General features: G+C 37.6%; 1 protein-coding gene across 2 annotated transcripts in view; it reads left to right on the top strand.

Moving 5' to 3' along the window:
* Positions 1 to 5,984: 5,984 nt before the first annotated feature.
* The window catches only part of TAB2 (TGF-beta activated kinase 1/MAP3K7 binding protein 2), a 52,229-nt gene continuing 42,383 nt past the window's right edge, over positions 5,985 to 15,830 (top strand). Inside the window, exons 1-2 of one of the 2 annotated variants that reach the window (XM_006891648.1) lie at positions 5,985 to 6,138; positions 11,355 to 11,441. The gene's annotated coding sequence lies outside the window, so the exon portion shown is untranslated. The remainder of the gene's footprint in view (positions 6,139 to 11,354; positions 11,442 to 15,830) is intronic. The other variant, XM_006891647.1, reaches the window with a different exon arrangement.

Raw genomic sequence — 15,830 nt, 5'->3', positions numbered from 1 at the left:
TCCAGTCAAATACAGACCAATAGTGACCCCATGAACAGATCTGAGTCCTGACTTGAGCTATGCCATCCTCACAGTTTCTGCTCACACAGTGGTCATTACTGTGTCACCATGTCAGTCTGTCTGGTTGCAGTCGTCCTCTCTTTCACTGGCCCTTCACCTTTCCAAGCATGTTGTTCCTGTCCAAGGAATAGCTTTTCCTACCAGCATGCCAAAACTATGCAAGATATAGATATCTATATATCTATATAGATATCTATATCCATATATATCTATATCCATATATATCTATATATATCTATATGTCTCTGTCTCTCTCTCTCTCTGTCTCTGTCTCTCTCTCTCTCTCTCTCTCTATATATATATATATATATATATCTCATCATTCCATTCAGGGAGCACTCTGGCTGCACTTCTCCAAGACAATTCATTTGTTCTTTGCTCCTCAGTAATTTGAAGAGGTTCCTGGCTGCAGACTTTCCCGAGCAATACATCTAATCTCCTGACTACTGATATTAAGGATATTACCGGCTCTTGTTCATATGGTCCTTCCTGAATTTTTTCATTGTAAACCAGTTCTTTTTGGTATAGTGATTTTGTGTATTCCCTCCATCTTCTTTTGATACTGCTTGGATCCTTCATGATTTTGCCCATAGCATTTTTTTAATTGGCACATTTAGCACTTCTTACTAATGAGTTTTGTCAAAGAATTCTTAAATGTTGAGCTAGAAAAGGAGTAATTCACACATACCTTACATTAATGGTTGCCCCACCCTGCATCGTCCCACCTCAGCAAGTGATCTACATGAGTGACTAAGTGAGAGGTACAACTACAAATGTCTCCAAAAGTCTTTACTCTGGCAGCAACTATGCTGCTATGGAGTGAGGGAGTCGGGGAGCCACAGAGGTTTTACCATATTCACCACAATCAAAAGGGCTTTTGCAAAATTTCTACTGCTCAGTAAAATTTGGAATCTGATCAAAAGCTTTCCTTCCCTCTGATTGTCTTAATCACTTTTACAGATGTTGTCTATTGTAGGCTTTCTTACATGTCTCTTGTGGTTTTTTGTGTTGATCTTTATAACCATGTTATCTGGAGATTTCTCTTTACATGGAGTATTAAATGTTACTCTTCAGGAATTGGATCATTATTTAGCCCCTGAATAACTGTTCTCCATCATTAAGATGTCAGGTGACCTAGTAATTCAAGTTGAGATTTACGCCAGCCAGAGTAATGGACTCCTTCCTTGTGATGAATCTGTGATCAAGATGACTGTCCTAGGACCCCAGATGACGACTGATTCTCTATGTGTCATACCTGAGACCTGAAAACACACCAAAGACCAGGACGCCTCAGCCATTCCACGTCCTGAACGGTGACAGCAGCCAAGGGGGCCTCATGGGATATACTTATATGTTGTAAACCTTATTTGTAATATGTAAATACGTTTAGTAGTAGTAATGTTTGTGGCAGCATTGATAGCAATGGATTTGAACTTTTAAATTTTTATTAAATGTGAGTGTTAAACTAGATATGTACATTTCTCTCATCATCAAATTCTGTAATTTTGAGTGTTCACGTTTCATTTGTAGAACCAAAAGTTTAAATTACAGTATAACTATTAATTATGCTTAATTATTCTGTAGATGGAAATGAGATGCCAGAGGAGTAAGTGAAAGAATGAATGCCATAACTTTGTACTTGCACTTGACAGATGTGAAGAAGAAACTTAGGAAGCTAGGAAAACTAGAAGAATGCCAGAAAAGGCATTGATCAGGAAAGGAGTCCAGGAGTAGAAGGATCCACAGGGCCATTGCTGTACATTGTGTATCCTTGGTAGTATAGTGCAGAGGAAAGGAGCCCGCACTAGGAATTAAAAAGGCAGGAATACATGACTTCCTTGAACCTGAGTGTGTGACTGACTTCTGGTGCTTAATCTACTGCTTACTGGAGTTTTCATAATTAGTAATGACTTGACTAGATGACCTTGCAAATGGCAGTAATGACTGTATAGTTTTCCTTGATGGATGGAGGTTCCCCCATGAATATCAAATGAAAAAAACTGGAAAGATTTTTTGAACTTGAGTTATTGAAAAGATGTGAATGAGGAATCGAAGGTGGTTATAGGATTTAGTAATTTAGATAAACATCCTTTAAGGAATTTTTTTAAAGAAAAATATACACAATAAAAATAATAAATTTTTTAAATAATTTTTTTTTCCATTAAATAAGAAGGAAGCCCTGGTGGCCTCATGGTAAGAAGCTGCACTGCAATCTCAAAATCTTATGAGGTTGAAATCTAGGAGCTGCTGCAAGGGAGAAGGATGGGCAGTCTCCTCCCTGTGATTTACTGCCTCTGAAAACCTGCTAAAGGGTCAGCTGTGGGTGATACCAACCCAACAGTACTCAACAGCGTTCTCTGAAGAATACCTTGAAAGAAAGAATAAAAGAAAATCGGAGGCAGAGCATAACTATTACTCAGTAGAAGCTTGTCTGGCAGCGCAGGAATGATAAGAGATGGCCTAACATAGTATATTTGGTTCATTGCTGCTGTACCTTTTTGTTTCCACTAGATGGGAAGTGGGGAGAGAAGAAGAACTGCATGCCATTCTTTTTATTTCTTTAGTGCTTACATAAATGTTACTCTTGATTTTTTGTGAACACATATTTGTGGAGTGATTATATGATTAAATTGGTAAGGAGAATTTTGCGATACAAGTGTGTACATGGATGTGGTTAAGGTAAGACTTTACAGAGAAAGTTTAAAAAGAAAGATACTTTCTTCCAAGGAAATAAGAAAAGAGAAAGGGACTAGAGTCAGGAACCACCAATGAGAATGCTAATCCTACAAATAAGATTGTTCTTCAAATAAAAGACCACATCCATTTACCACTAATATTTTTAAACTTTAGATAGATAGATAGATAGAGAATGCTAATCCTACAAATAAGATTGTTCTTCAAATAAAAGACCACATCCATTTACCACTAATATTTTTAAACTTAAATCACAAGTTTTAGACAATAAGGAAAAACAGATTATTCTCTCCACTTGTGCTTGTAGAGTCAACATTACATGATAAAAAATGAAAATCCATAGTTTCACTACAGTTGGTGCCCACCCCCAAAAGCGCTTCATAAAATTAACAAGTTGGATCTAGCGTTATATAAACCAGTAATAGTGAATCCAAGGAGGATTCGTCCATGGAATATAATTTCCTGTTGTAGGTGGTAGTGACGTCTTAGTATCTTGAGAGATTCCTTTAGGTTGAGGGTGGAAATCAATGTTTGTGTCTAATACTAATCCTTAGTAAGATAACAATAAATTACATACTTAAGTGCTGTAGACTGCAGCACGTTGTGTTGCTAACCCAGAGGCTTTCTGGCAGTTGGAATCCATCACCAACTCCTCACGAGAAGTCTGGGCAGGCCCCTTTCATTGTCCTTTGTAGCCCTGGAAACCTGCTGGAGGGTCACTGTGAGGGGGACCCTCTCAGTGGTGGTTTTTCTGTTTTTTTGACCCAACTCACAAATTGCCTTCAAGTTGGAACTAACTTGTATCTGACTTTGCAGCAGGATTTTCAGAGGCTCTAAGTCACATGAGAGGAGATTGCCCATCTAAAGCCAGCATTTTGTTGCTAGAAGTGGTAATATAAGACATTTCTATTTTAGTAGTTTGTAAAATACTGAGTTTCTGTAAAAAGTCAAGAATCTAAAAAGAGCTGGTCCAGCATTATTGTGAGTAGTATTGTCTTGGGAATGTTGGCCAATCCAGTTAGGACCCCTTCAAAAAGAGAGAGAGAGAGAATCAGTCGGTACATGGTATTGGTACATCTGGAAAACCTAAGAGAATCAACTGAAAAATTAGTATGATTAATGAGATTAAGAGAAGATGGTTAGTTATATAATAAAAACTAATGACATACCTAAGGGGTTTTGATATCTTTAAACTGACAAGCCTAGCCAAATGGATTAGTGACTAGAAACTTTTTTGCTTTCTGGCACCTCTACTAATGTAATTCAATCTTATAATCTATAAGTAAATTTAAATACATTTTTATTAAGACATATTCCATGTTCACTTTTTAAAATAATTTTTGAAATAAAGTTATAGTGGTGAACTAATATTTGGAGTAGCTTTAAGGATTTTTTTTCTTTCATTTTTTGTGGGTTTTGACACTTACACTATCAAGGAAGGTTTAATCTGATCTTTTGTCCATATTTGGTGAATGATTTGTGTAGAACTCACTTTTATCACAAAGGATAGAACTGTTTTAGTTCCTCTTATTATCAATTGTCCAAAAGATATTCCTGACTTAAAGTTATATGATATATTGAATGCTCTTGTATTTTTAAATACTTTATTTGATGTGTATAACCTGTTAACAGTGGGTGCTAACAGTATATTCCACTTGACTTAAGAGAGAAGAATTACATGTCCTGTTTACCAGTTTTTCTTTGCTAAATGTACATTTATTTTCATTTATCACCTGCTATTATAATTGAGCCTTCTCATATTTGCTTTTTAGAGATTCTAAAGCCAATGTTGATAAATTAATTCTGTCTCTTAGGATATGGTACAGTTATTTAAACCTGAATCCAGTTGTGGCTTTTGCTTATATGAAAAATATTTAGCAACATAAGTATTGCTGTAGATTTAGAAAGGAGCACTGTTTCATTCTTTGGTAATACAGAAAAATATTGAATGCCTACTACATCTGGGTAACTCTGGTGGCATAGTGGTAAGTAGTTGCACTGCCAATCCAGAACCCTGTTCAAACCCACCAAGTGCTCTGTGGGAGAAAGATGGGCAGTCTCCTCCCATGCAATTTACTGCTTCACAGAACTCACCAGAGTGTCAGCTGTGGGTCTGTTCTGACTTGATGGTACATAACAACAGCCGCTATGTACTAGGTTCTTAAGAACTTTCTGTGCATTAGCTTGTAGAGAAATCTCATTTTATAGATGGGAAATTTCTGCAGTTTGAATTCAAGGCCAAACTAAGATCGAATGTAAACCTAGTTCTGTCTCTTTTTGTTCTTTGCTTGCCCCTTTCCATCAGCAATAGGTGGAAATAAATATTTTTTTAAAGCTTCTTTTACTTTATTTTGCTTTTTTGTGTTGCTTGTTAATAGACTTTTGAGGGATAAAATCCTTTGAATTGTTGTTTTTAGTATTTTGTGTATGTTTGTTCTATTATAATGCTTACATGATCTACCATCGTTTTGCTACCACAAAGAAGAATTCTTTGTGCTCTGAATTAGTTTCTTAAGGAAGCTTTTAAGGCCAATTTCTTCTTGCTCCATAGAGTAATTTCCAGGTCTAGTAATCTAATTAGTATAACAGGCTTCATTTCAAGATCTTATATGCCATTCTCTAACCTTTGTATTGCAAGTGTGTTTCGTTGGAACTTAAAAAAAAAAAAACACCAAACCATAATTGGATCTATTTTGGTAATGGAAAAAGAATTTCTAGTGTGGTTAAGAACCACAATTTATGAATGCTCTTTGCCTCCCTCTCTAAGAATTAAAGTATTTTTTAAAATTGGAACTTGAAATTCAACCTATCACTTGGATGTATTTAAAGCATATCTTTGGGTGAAGGACAAGTATAACATGGCCTGGCAGGGATGAGTTGATAGTTTCAGTTACCAGTAAACCTGGATGTTGTTTTTTCCTTTTCCTGTAGTAATTACTCTGTGTCCATGTTCAGTGGTCTGTTGTTGGTGGTCATACGAGACTTTGTGAAAGTTACTGTTTGAATTTCTAGAATTGGGAGTCCAGAATAAAATTGGGTAGATTAAGAGAATGACTTCATTAACAAAATTAAAATGGCATCTTATAGTAACCTGAGCTCTTTTCCCCACTCTAGAATATTTTATCTGAAGGCATTGGGTATTACTTCACTATTTTAGGTCTCGTAATGTCATTGAGTCAAGTTTCTTGTTCTTCCTTACCTCTAGTTTACTCTAGTTTCTCTTCTGCTTTCAAGGCTCCAGTTCCAGTTCCTGGACCTGCCCTGGAAAAGAAGTATCCAGTAGAGATGAGCTCACTGCAGTTACTTAATTAAAAATTTGTAAGCTACAAAAAATGGCAATGAGCCAATCAAGAACAGCTACAATTTGAATTTTTCTATTTCCAGGTATGCTAAGTCCCTGGCACCAGTCAAGCTTAGCCTCTGTAACTGTAATAATCAAAACTTTATTTTCAAAACTTTTGTGGTCATCTTGCTTTAAGATATAATAACAGCCCTAACATCTAGGTAACATGCTACTGGTATTGACTTTAACATATCTTTTGCCTGAGTATTTCTGACTTAACTTATTTACTGAGTAGCAGCAAACTAATGCAGAACAGCTTGGGGAAAAAGTTTTAAGTGCTAGTTTGAGTTAAGCCTTGTAAATAGTGCTAAAAGAACTGTGGTCTCTACTGAAAAGTCAGCATTACAGCAACAAAACTCTTTCTTTAAGATGTCCATATATATTAGGTATTATTGTCATGTCAGGAGTCCAGAATGAAGACTGCATGGTGCAGTGGACTTGGGGGGAGGGATCGCATAGCAATGAAAGAGTCTTTCTTTTATTTATCAAGGAGAAAAGTGAATTGGGGGGGGGCAGGGAGAAGAGTGCAACAATGAATGACTAGAAACCCTCAGTCTTTGTGAACATTCATTAAAATGAATTTTTAATAAAAGATGTCCATATATAATCTAAACAACATAGGAAATTAGTTCTCCTTCCCAAAACTCTTATTAACTATTATTGTAATTTAAATGCCTTTGTAGGAAGCTGTGGTAGCCGAGTGGGTAAGGAGTTGCACCAGCAACCCAAAGGTTTGAATATACCAGCTGCTCCATGGGAGAAAGAGGGACATTGTTTAGCCATGCAGTTGACAGTGTCCGAAAACTTACTGAAGGGTCACTAGCTATGAGTCAGTTCCCACATGGAAGTAATGAGCTGAGCTGAACTCGGGCTTTATGTAAAAAGTTACTGTATTCAAAGAATTGAATTCTATTATAGCATTCTGTCTGTAGTTTGATAACTTATTGCCCAAAATAAGCCAGACAAGAAAGTCTGAAGTGATTGAAGTTCACTTGGACTATAAAGTAAAACTGAGTAGAGATTTCCTAATTCCCTTGCTTTTCACTAAAAGAAAACGGCTCATAAATGATTGGAGATGAGGTCAGCTAACTTTTAAGGACTTTGTAAAAACCCCATTTGTATAGTTTTAGACACAGTATTTAAAAAGGTAATGTATTAAACAGCCATATGCATCTTTTTATGTTAAAAGTTCAATTCACGCACACCTATGTTTATTGCTGGGTTGTTCACAATAGCAAAAAGATGGAAAAACTAAAGTGCCCGTCAACAAACAAATGGATAGAGAAGCTGTGATACATTCACACAATGGAATACTATGCAGCACTGAAAAACAAGGAACTCAAAATATACAAAATGGGTATCCCTGGAGGACATTATACTGAGTGAACTATCTCAGTCACAAAAGGGCAAATACTGAGAAACTAAGAAGAGGGGATAAATAATGTATGTAGCATTGAGACAGATAAGGGAGAGAGCTGTTTAAAAGGAATATAGGAGCAGGTATTATTTGCATGACAACAGTCCAGAATAAGAGGTGCATAGCAGAGTGGACTGGAGTGGGGTTGGGGGAGGGGATTGTGAAACAATGAAAAAATTTTTTTTCAAAGAAAAAAGTGAACTAGGGGGGTGGGTAGGGAGGAAAATGTGCAGCAATGAGTAAATGGAAAGCCAGGTCCTCTATAAACTTCCGTTAAATTATCAACTAAAATTTTAAAAAATAAAAGTTCAATTCAGATAGGTTACTAATTACCCAAAATTAAGTAGAGGGATTTATATTCTCATTATGAATTTATAAGATGAGCCTATTACTTAAATGGGTATCTACCTCTTTCACTGTATTCTCCTAGGTTAATCATACCATTTTAATCTAGCTAACACTGGCCACTGATTATTCCCAGCATTATGTAATTGAAAGAATTGTCTCTGTGTGTTTATTTAGGATTGGAAAAGGAAACTGCTAGTAGAATTGTTACAATATTTTTGTATACTTACATGAATTAAGGGAGACATTAAAACGTTAATTGTATATTTATTTAAAATTTTACTATTACCATTGATGCTCTTAGTAATTTAGACACAGTAGATATGCAGATAAACAAAACCTTTCCTTCAGCGAACTAACAAATGATAAAATGCCAAAATAGAGGTGCAAACAGTGTCCTTGAAAATTCTATAGAGAATCACCTTTGTGAATGTGGTTATATTTTATTGAACCTTGAAGGGTAGGAAGATGAAAAAAGTGTGGCTGGAGTATTTCTTTGCTGTGGCAATGAGAGTAGGTAATAAGTTTTCAAATTGTAATCCCAGTGTGCCTGAATGAGAGAGTCCAGAGAGATAGGATGGTTTCCATATGTGTGTGTCAGATGAAGGGAATATGAGCTTAATTCAGTACAGAAATCCAGTGAGGATTGTCACATCAAAGAGGTTTTGGTCATTTTTTTTTAATTAATTATGACAGGTGATAGTTGGAGATTGGGCAGTAGAAATACCTGATAAAGGACAGCTTTAATTGTTTCTTACCAGATACTGGATAAAGTACACCTACAGTTTTTCATTTAATTCTCACTGTATAAATGCTTTAAGAAATAATGCATGTTACACATTTAGCACAAGACCTGCCCCACATGAAATGCCAAACTTAACAATGATTGACATAAAATAGTCATACCTCAAGCCCAGGATAAAACAGAGTATCTTGTCCATTAATGTATATAAATTTCCATAAGGATGTGTGTTTAAGGGACTCTTAAATTTAACAGGTTAACATTAAATTTGCTACTTGTTTTTCTGCTGCCCCTACTGCTTTTTTAAAAAAACAGATCATTAGTTAGTGAATACTGCTTACTCAGTTTGAAGGCCTATTTATTAATTCACCTTGAGTTTGCATTAACCTTTGAATGGAAAAAAGTAAATGAGTGCTTTGGGGGGTGGTGGGCTCTGGTAGCCTAGTAGTAAGGAATTGCACTACCAACCTGAAAGTATGCAGTTCAAATACCAGCTACTCCGTGGGAGAAAGAGGAGCAGACCTCTCCCCCCACACACACTCCACCCCCCCCCCACATGTAATTTACTGCCTCTGGAAAACCTACTGCAGAGTCAGCTTTCAATTGATTCCAACTCAGTGGCACAAAACAACTAGATATTATTAAAAAATTAAAATATAGCAGAGAAGGTAAATCTCCTTGACCATATTCTTGCCATTATCACATGCACGTAAGATCCTGCTGAAAATTGCCCAAAAACTGAAAAAGCACATCAACAGAGGATTGCCTGATTTACAGACTGGGTTTAGAAGAAACAGTAGGGAATTTTTAAGCCAATATTAGATGGATCTTGCTAAAAGCAGAGAGTACTAGAGGACTGTCTGTGTTTCATTGACTATGCAAAGACATTTGACTGTGTGGATCACAACAAAATGTAGCTAACTCTGTGAAGAATGGGAATCCCGGAACATTTGATTGTGCTTGTGTGAAACCTATACAAGAGGCAGTCACCAGAACAGAGCAAGGACAAACTGCATGGTTCAAAATCAGGACAGGTGTATGTAAGGAATGCATCCTATCTCCATACATTTTCAATTTATATGCAGAACAGATCATCAGAGAGGCTGAGCTCTATGAGCAGGAATGTGGCATCAGGATTGGACAAAGACTTATCAACATTCAGCATTATGGAGATGATACAACCTTATTTGCTGAAACTGAGGAGGGCCTGAGGTATTTACTGCAGAAGGTCAAGGTCTGCAGCCTTCAATATGGATTGAAGCTCAACTTCAAGAAACAAAGGTTCTCACTGCTGGGCCAATTGGCAGCATCATAAGAGATGGTAGAGATTGAAATTGTGAACAGCTTCAGCTTCCTTGGCTCCATAGTCAACACTCTTGGTCTAGGTATAGGTTTTGCATGAACACAGTTAAGTGCTTTGTGATTCTCATTCTTAACGTTAGCCATAACTTGTCATGATTCACACAGTTAAATGCCTTTGCATAGTCAATTAGATCTTCTTCTGGTATTCCTTACTTTCAGCAAAGATCCATCTGACATCAACAGTGATAGCCCTGTTGCCTCAGCCTCTTCTAAGTCCTGCTTGAACTTCTGGTAGTCACCTATCTATATACTTTTCAAGATGTTTTAGAGTGATCTTCAGTACTTTGCTTGCATGTGATAATAATATTTCAATAGTTTCCACATTCTATTGGATCACCTTTCTTGGCAATGGGAATAAAATAAGGACGCCTTCCGATGGCCAGATTGCTGTCCTCCAAATATCGTGGCATAGACTGGTGAGCACATCGAGGACTTCATCTGTTAATTGAAACAAGTCAATTGGTATCCCATTGATTCCTGCGACCTTATTTTTTGCCAGTGCTTTCAATGCATCTTCAGCTAACTCATTCATTGGCTCCTGTTCATGTGGTACATCCTGAAATTTTTCCATGTCACTTCTTTTTGGTACTCTCTGTGTTCCCTCCATCTTCTTTTGATGCTTCATGGGTCATTCAATAAACTGCCCATAGGGTAAGTTAACACAGCAGTTCGTAAACCATTTGCACCATCCAACAACTTCATGGCAGCTTGTGCACCTATAATAAGCACAGAGCAAATACTTTTGAGTGAATGTGTCCTGTCTAGGACTTACTGGAATGTTGCTGAACCATTTTCTGTAGTTCTGTTTCCTTTACATAATGTGAGTTACTGGGTTTCTCAACAGGCTAACAGGTACTGTCCCTGTTCTGAATTAATTTAACCATGATTTAGTTTTATGGCCCAGCTCTTTAGTTTTGTGTTTATATTGTTTCAGACCATATATTCATTATAATAGAGGAATACTTTGCCAGCCTCTTTATTGTTGAAATGGCTTCATAGCGTCTTCTTGATTTTTCTCCAGTTTCCTTCTTGTTTGATGATTTTTACTTTTTCAGATATTTGTCACTTCTTTTGTTTTGACTTGCTTATGAATAGGAACTTAACCATCCTATACTGCACATAACAGTCTTTCAAAGATGGTAATTATACACAGAATGGATTATCCAAAATTATGGTGGGAAAAGTTCTGAAAGGTAACTTTCCATCGTAACACCCTAAAATATTAAAGCAGAGTAATGAGATATGAATTGGAAAGTACCCACAAGGTTTGTTGTTGTTGTTGTTGTTGTTAGTAGCCCTCAAGTCAGCTCTAACTCACACAAAATAGTTATATGTTTTGATGAAGTATTGCTGTTCTGTCTCAGATTTATTACACTTTTCTTGATCCTTAGAAATGGTAGCACTCACCACAAAACCACAGTACATGAATTGCCAAGTTTGGCTGACTTGCACATTCCTTCTAGAAGAACTTCTAACTGGTAAGCCTTTTACCATAAGAAATGGCCCATATTTGTGGGCTGGAGGCAGTGCTTTATTTGAGGAAATTGGGACCTTTTCTCTCTTAGAGGAGGAAGTAGTATGGATAATTATGTTTCTTTAACTGTTTCTTTAGAAAGCAAATTTATTGGAGACTTAGAAAGTTAAAGTTATTTTCTGGTAATATAATCCTTTGTTCTCCTAAAGCTTTTAAATAACACTTTAAGTAGCATTTGGATGGCTGACCTGGTATGCCTTTTATTTTTATTTTTGCATATAACTGTTTTCTTATAAAATCATCCAACTATTTTAGGCTAAAGTAAATGTAAAAGATAGAGTATAAGTATCTTAGTAATTGTTTTTCATTTAAATGGTGCTTTTTTTAACCGCAGAGCTATGCTTTATATATTCTAATTCTTAAGAAAATTGATATTACAGAATTTTCTTTAAGGTTTAATTTGCCTTGATGCTCTAAGAAGTGTAATTTTAAAAATTTGCTATGAAATTTCTTTTTAAAATATTTCTCTTTAATGACTTCTGTAAAATGTTTCAGAAGTAAGCAAATCAGAAGTTACCTAATTGATGTGATGCGGTGATTGAATAGTATTTCCAAGCTGTGTGTGTGTTTAAAATACTCTCTATATACTTAGCCAGGTAAATACTGTTTTGTTTTGTTTTTAACTTAACTGAAATTTTCATTAGGACAGAAGATTTCAACACTTAGTTTACCATTAATTATTAGAAATTTATAGCTATGGTGAAGATCTTATTTAAGAATAACTCACTGCATAGGCTTAATGGCAACAGCCAATTCACAGATGAAATAACAATGTATAATACTGTTAAAAAAGCTATCAGCGTCAGCATTACCTTGATAACCAAGTGGATACATTGAAACATCCTGCTTTCTACATTCAGCTTGGGAAGAAGCAGTCATTGTTAATAATTGTTGAAATTCCCTGGAGTTTTTAAATATCTCAGTTCTTTTAAAATGTGTCATGTGTGTTACACAAAAATCACGTTAGGCAAAATTACACAATAAAACCCACAAGGTTTGAGGGGGAAAAGTAAGGTTGGAGAACAAATTCAAGGATTTCATCAGTGAATACTCAAAAAAAGGTAGGAACCCTTCCAAAAAAAACAGTTTTGCACATTAAATGTTATTGTTTGTCACCTGCAGCTCATAGCTACCCTATGCACAAAAACCCTAAACCCTCCTCTATCCTGTGCTAATCATATTGTCTCCAGTACACCTATCCCCATTACCCCAGTCACTGAATCAGTCCACCTCATCAAGGGTCTTCCTTTCCTGTACTATCCCTCCACTCTCCCAAGCATGACCTCCCTCTCCAAGAACTGATCCTGCTTTGCAACATGTCCAGAGTAGGTCAGACGAAGCTTCAGAATCCTTGCCTCAAGAAGCAGCCTGGCTTCACCCTCTCCAGGACAAACTTGTTTGTTCTCCTAGCAGTCTATGGTATATTGAACACTGTTATCCAGCACCACAACTCAATGACATCAATTCTCCTTCTGTCATCCCTAGTCATTGTCCAGCTTTCTGATGCATAACAAGTAACTGCAAAAATCATGGCCTGTATCAGGCACATCTTAAGTCTCCAGACTGATATAGTTACTCTTCAGTACTTTGGATAGGTCTCTGACAGCCGACTTTCCCAGTGCAATCTGTCTTTTAACTTCCTGGCTATTGGTACCAAAAGTGTTGAGCCAACCAAACTGAAGCTGTTGACAATCCCAGTCTCTTCACCATCGTTCATGATGCTGCCAGTCGGCCCAGTGGTGAGAATCTTTGTTTTATTGATGTTGAGCTTCAATCCATATTGAAGGGTGCAGTCCTTGACCTTCTACAGCAAGCGCTTCAGGTCCTCCTCAGTTTCAGCAAGCAGGGTTGTGTCATCTACATAACACAGATTGTTGATGAGTCTTCCTTCAATCCTGATGCCTCATAGAACCCAGCCTCCTGGATAGTCTGTTCTGTGTGTAGATTGAAAAGATATGGAGACGGCACACATCCTTGGCGCACACCCTTCCCAGTTTTGAACCATGCAATATTTCCTTGTTCTGTTCTGACAACTGCCTCTTGGTCCAAGTATAGGCTATGCATAAGCAAAATTTAGTATCTGGGATCCCCATTCTTCTTGGAGTCGGCCACAGTTTATTGTGATCTGCATAGTCAAATGCCTTTGCATAGTCAGTGAAACACAGACATTCCTCTGGTACTCTGCTTTCAGCCAAGATCCACATCAGTAGTAATATCCCTAGTACCACAGCCTCTTCTAAACCCAGCCTGCACTTCAGATGGTTCTCTGTTGATAAGCTTTTCCAGTACGGTACGCAGAGGAATCAAATCGATTACATCTGTGGAAAGAATCACTGGAAAAGCTCAGTATAAGCTGTGAAAACAAGGCCAGGTACTGATTATGCAACAGACCACCAACTACTAATATGCAAGTTCAAGCTGAAGCTGACGAAAATTAAGTCCACAGGAACCAAAATTTGACCTTAAGTCTATCCCATCTGAATTTCAAAACCATCTCAGGAACAGGTTTGAGTCCTTGGACATTAATGAGCAAAGACCAGATGAGCTGTGGGAGGTTATCAAGAATATCATCCAAGAAGAATACAAAAGGTCAGCAGGAAAACAGGAAGAAAAGACCAAGATGGATGTCAGAAGAAACTGAAGATTGCTCCAGAGCACCAAGAAACCAAAGCAAAGGGAAGAAATCAAGATTTTAAGAAGTTGAACAGAAGATTCCAGTGGACAGCGCGTGAAGACAAAGTATTACAATGAAATGTGCAAGGAGACGGAGTCAGAAAATCAAAAGGGCCTAACTCACTCAGCATTTCTGAAGCTGAAGGAACTGAAGAACAAATTCAAACCTCGAGTTGCAATACTTAAGGATTCTTTGGGCAGAATATTGAATGATCAGGAAGCATTAAAAGCAGATGGAAAGAGTATACAGTCATTGTACTAAACCAAATTGGTGGACACAGAATTCAGGAAACAACCTATGAGCAAGAGCCTGTGGTCATGAAGAAAGAAGTTCAAGCTGCTCTGAAAGGACTGGCAAAGAACAAGGCCCCAGGAATTGATGGCATACTGATTTACATTAAATGTAGCCATAAAATAAATTCTTTGTTTTTTCCTTGGAAAAGGTTTGATGTTTGTATGTACACAAGAGCGTAGAAAGAATTGCAGCCTCTGACTAAAATAAAGAATGAGGAGTAGTTGTGGTTTTGTGCCGTCGAGTCCTTTGCAACTCTTAGCGACCTTATGTACAACAGCCTTAAACTCTGCTCTGTCCTGTGCCAATTGCATTGTCTCTGATACACCCATCCTGATTACCCCAGTCACTGAAACAGTCCACCTCATAAGAGGGCCTTCCCCTCCTGCGCTATCCCCTCCACCCTACCAAGCATGATGGCCCTCTACAAGGACCGGTCCCTCCTTACAACATGTCCAAAGTATGTTAGATGGAGCCTCAGAATCTTTGCCTCCAAGGAGCCACCTGGTTTAACCCTTCCCAGGATGAATCTGTTTGTTTTCCTAGCAGTCCATGGTACCCTCAATACTCTTCTCCAGCACCACAGTTCAAAGGCATCAATTCTCCTTCTATCCTCCTTAGTCATTGTCCAACTCTCTGATGCATAACAAGTGATAGCAGAGACCATGGCCTGTATCAGACGCACCTTAGTCTCCAGAGAGACAGAATTGTTCTTCGGTACTTTGGAGAGGTTCCTAACAGCAGACTTTCCCATGGCAATACACCTTTTAATTTCCTGGCTACTGGTGCCAAGAGTGTTGACTGTGGAGCCAAGCAAACTAAAGCTGTGAACAATCTCAGCCTCTTCACCATCCATCCTGATGTTGCCCAATAGTCCAGTGGTGAGAATCTTTGTCTTCTTGACATTGAGCCTCAATGCATATTGAAGGTTGCAGTCCTTGACCCTCTGCAGCAAGCGCTTCAGGTCCTCCTCAGTTTCAGCAAGCAGGGTTGTGTCATCTGCATAATGCAGATTGTTGATAGATACCATTAAGTAGACTATGACTTGTAACAACCCTTTGAACCACAGCTTGGAAATTCACCCTATCTTGTGCATCCCTAGGATCTCCAATCTCCTACATGCTCAGGCCCATTGTTAGAATCACTGTGTCAATCCTTTTTGTTGTGGATCTTATTCTCTTTCTCTGACCTTCATCCTTTCCCAGCATGATATCTTTTTTCCAAAGGATAGCCCCTCCTGATAACTTGCTCAACAAATGTGAAACCATTTCACCATCCTTGCCTCTAAGGAACACGCTAGACACACTTCTCTAAGACTGTTCTTTTGACAGTGCCTGTCCATGAGATACTCAGTACTCTTCTCCAGCA

The sequence above is a fragment of the Elephantulus edwardii genome, unplaced genomic scaffold (genome assembly GCF_000299155.1).
Source record: "Elephantulus edwardii isolate Elephantulus edwardi_28Jun2011 unplaced genomic scaffold, EleEdw1.0 scaffold00102, whole genome shotgun sequence".
NCBI classification, from domain to species: domain Eukaryota; kingdom Metazoa; phylum Chordata; class Mammalia; order Macroscelidea; family Macroscelididae; genus Elephantulus; species Elephantulus edwardii.
The sequence above is the reverse complement of the archived record's forward strand: the minus strand, read 5'-3'. Positions and strand labels throughout refer to the sequence as shown.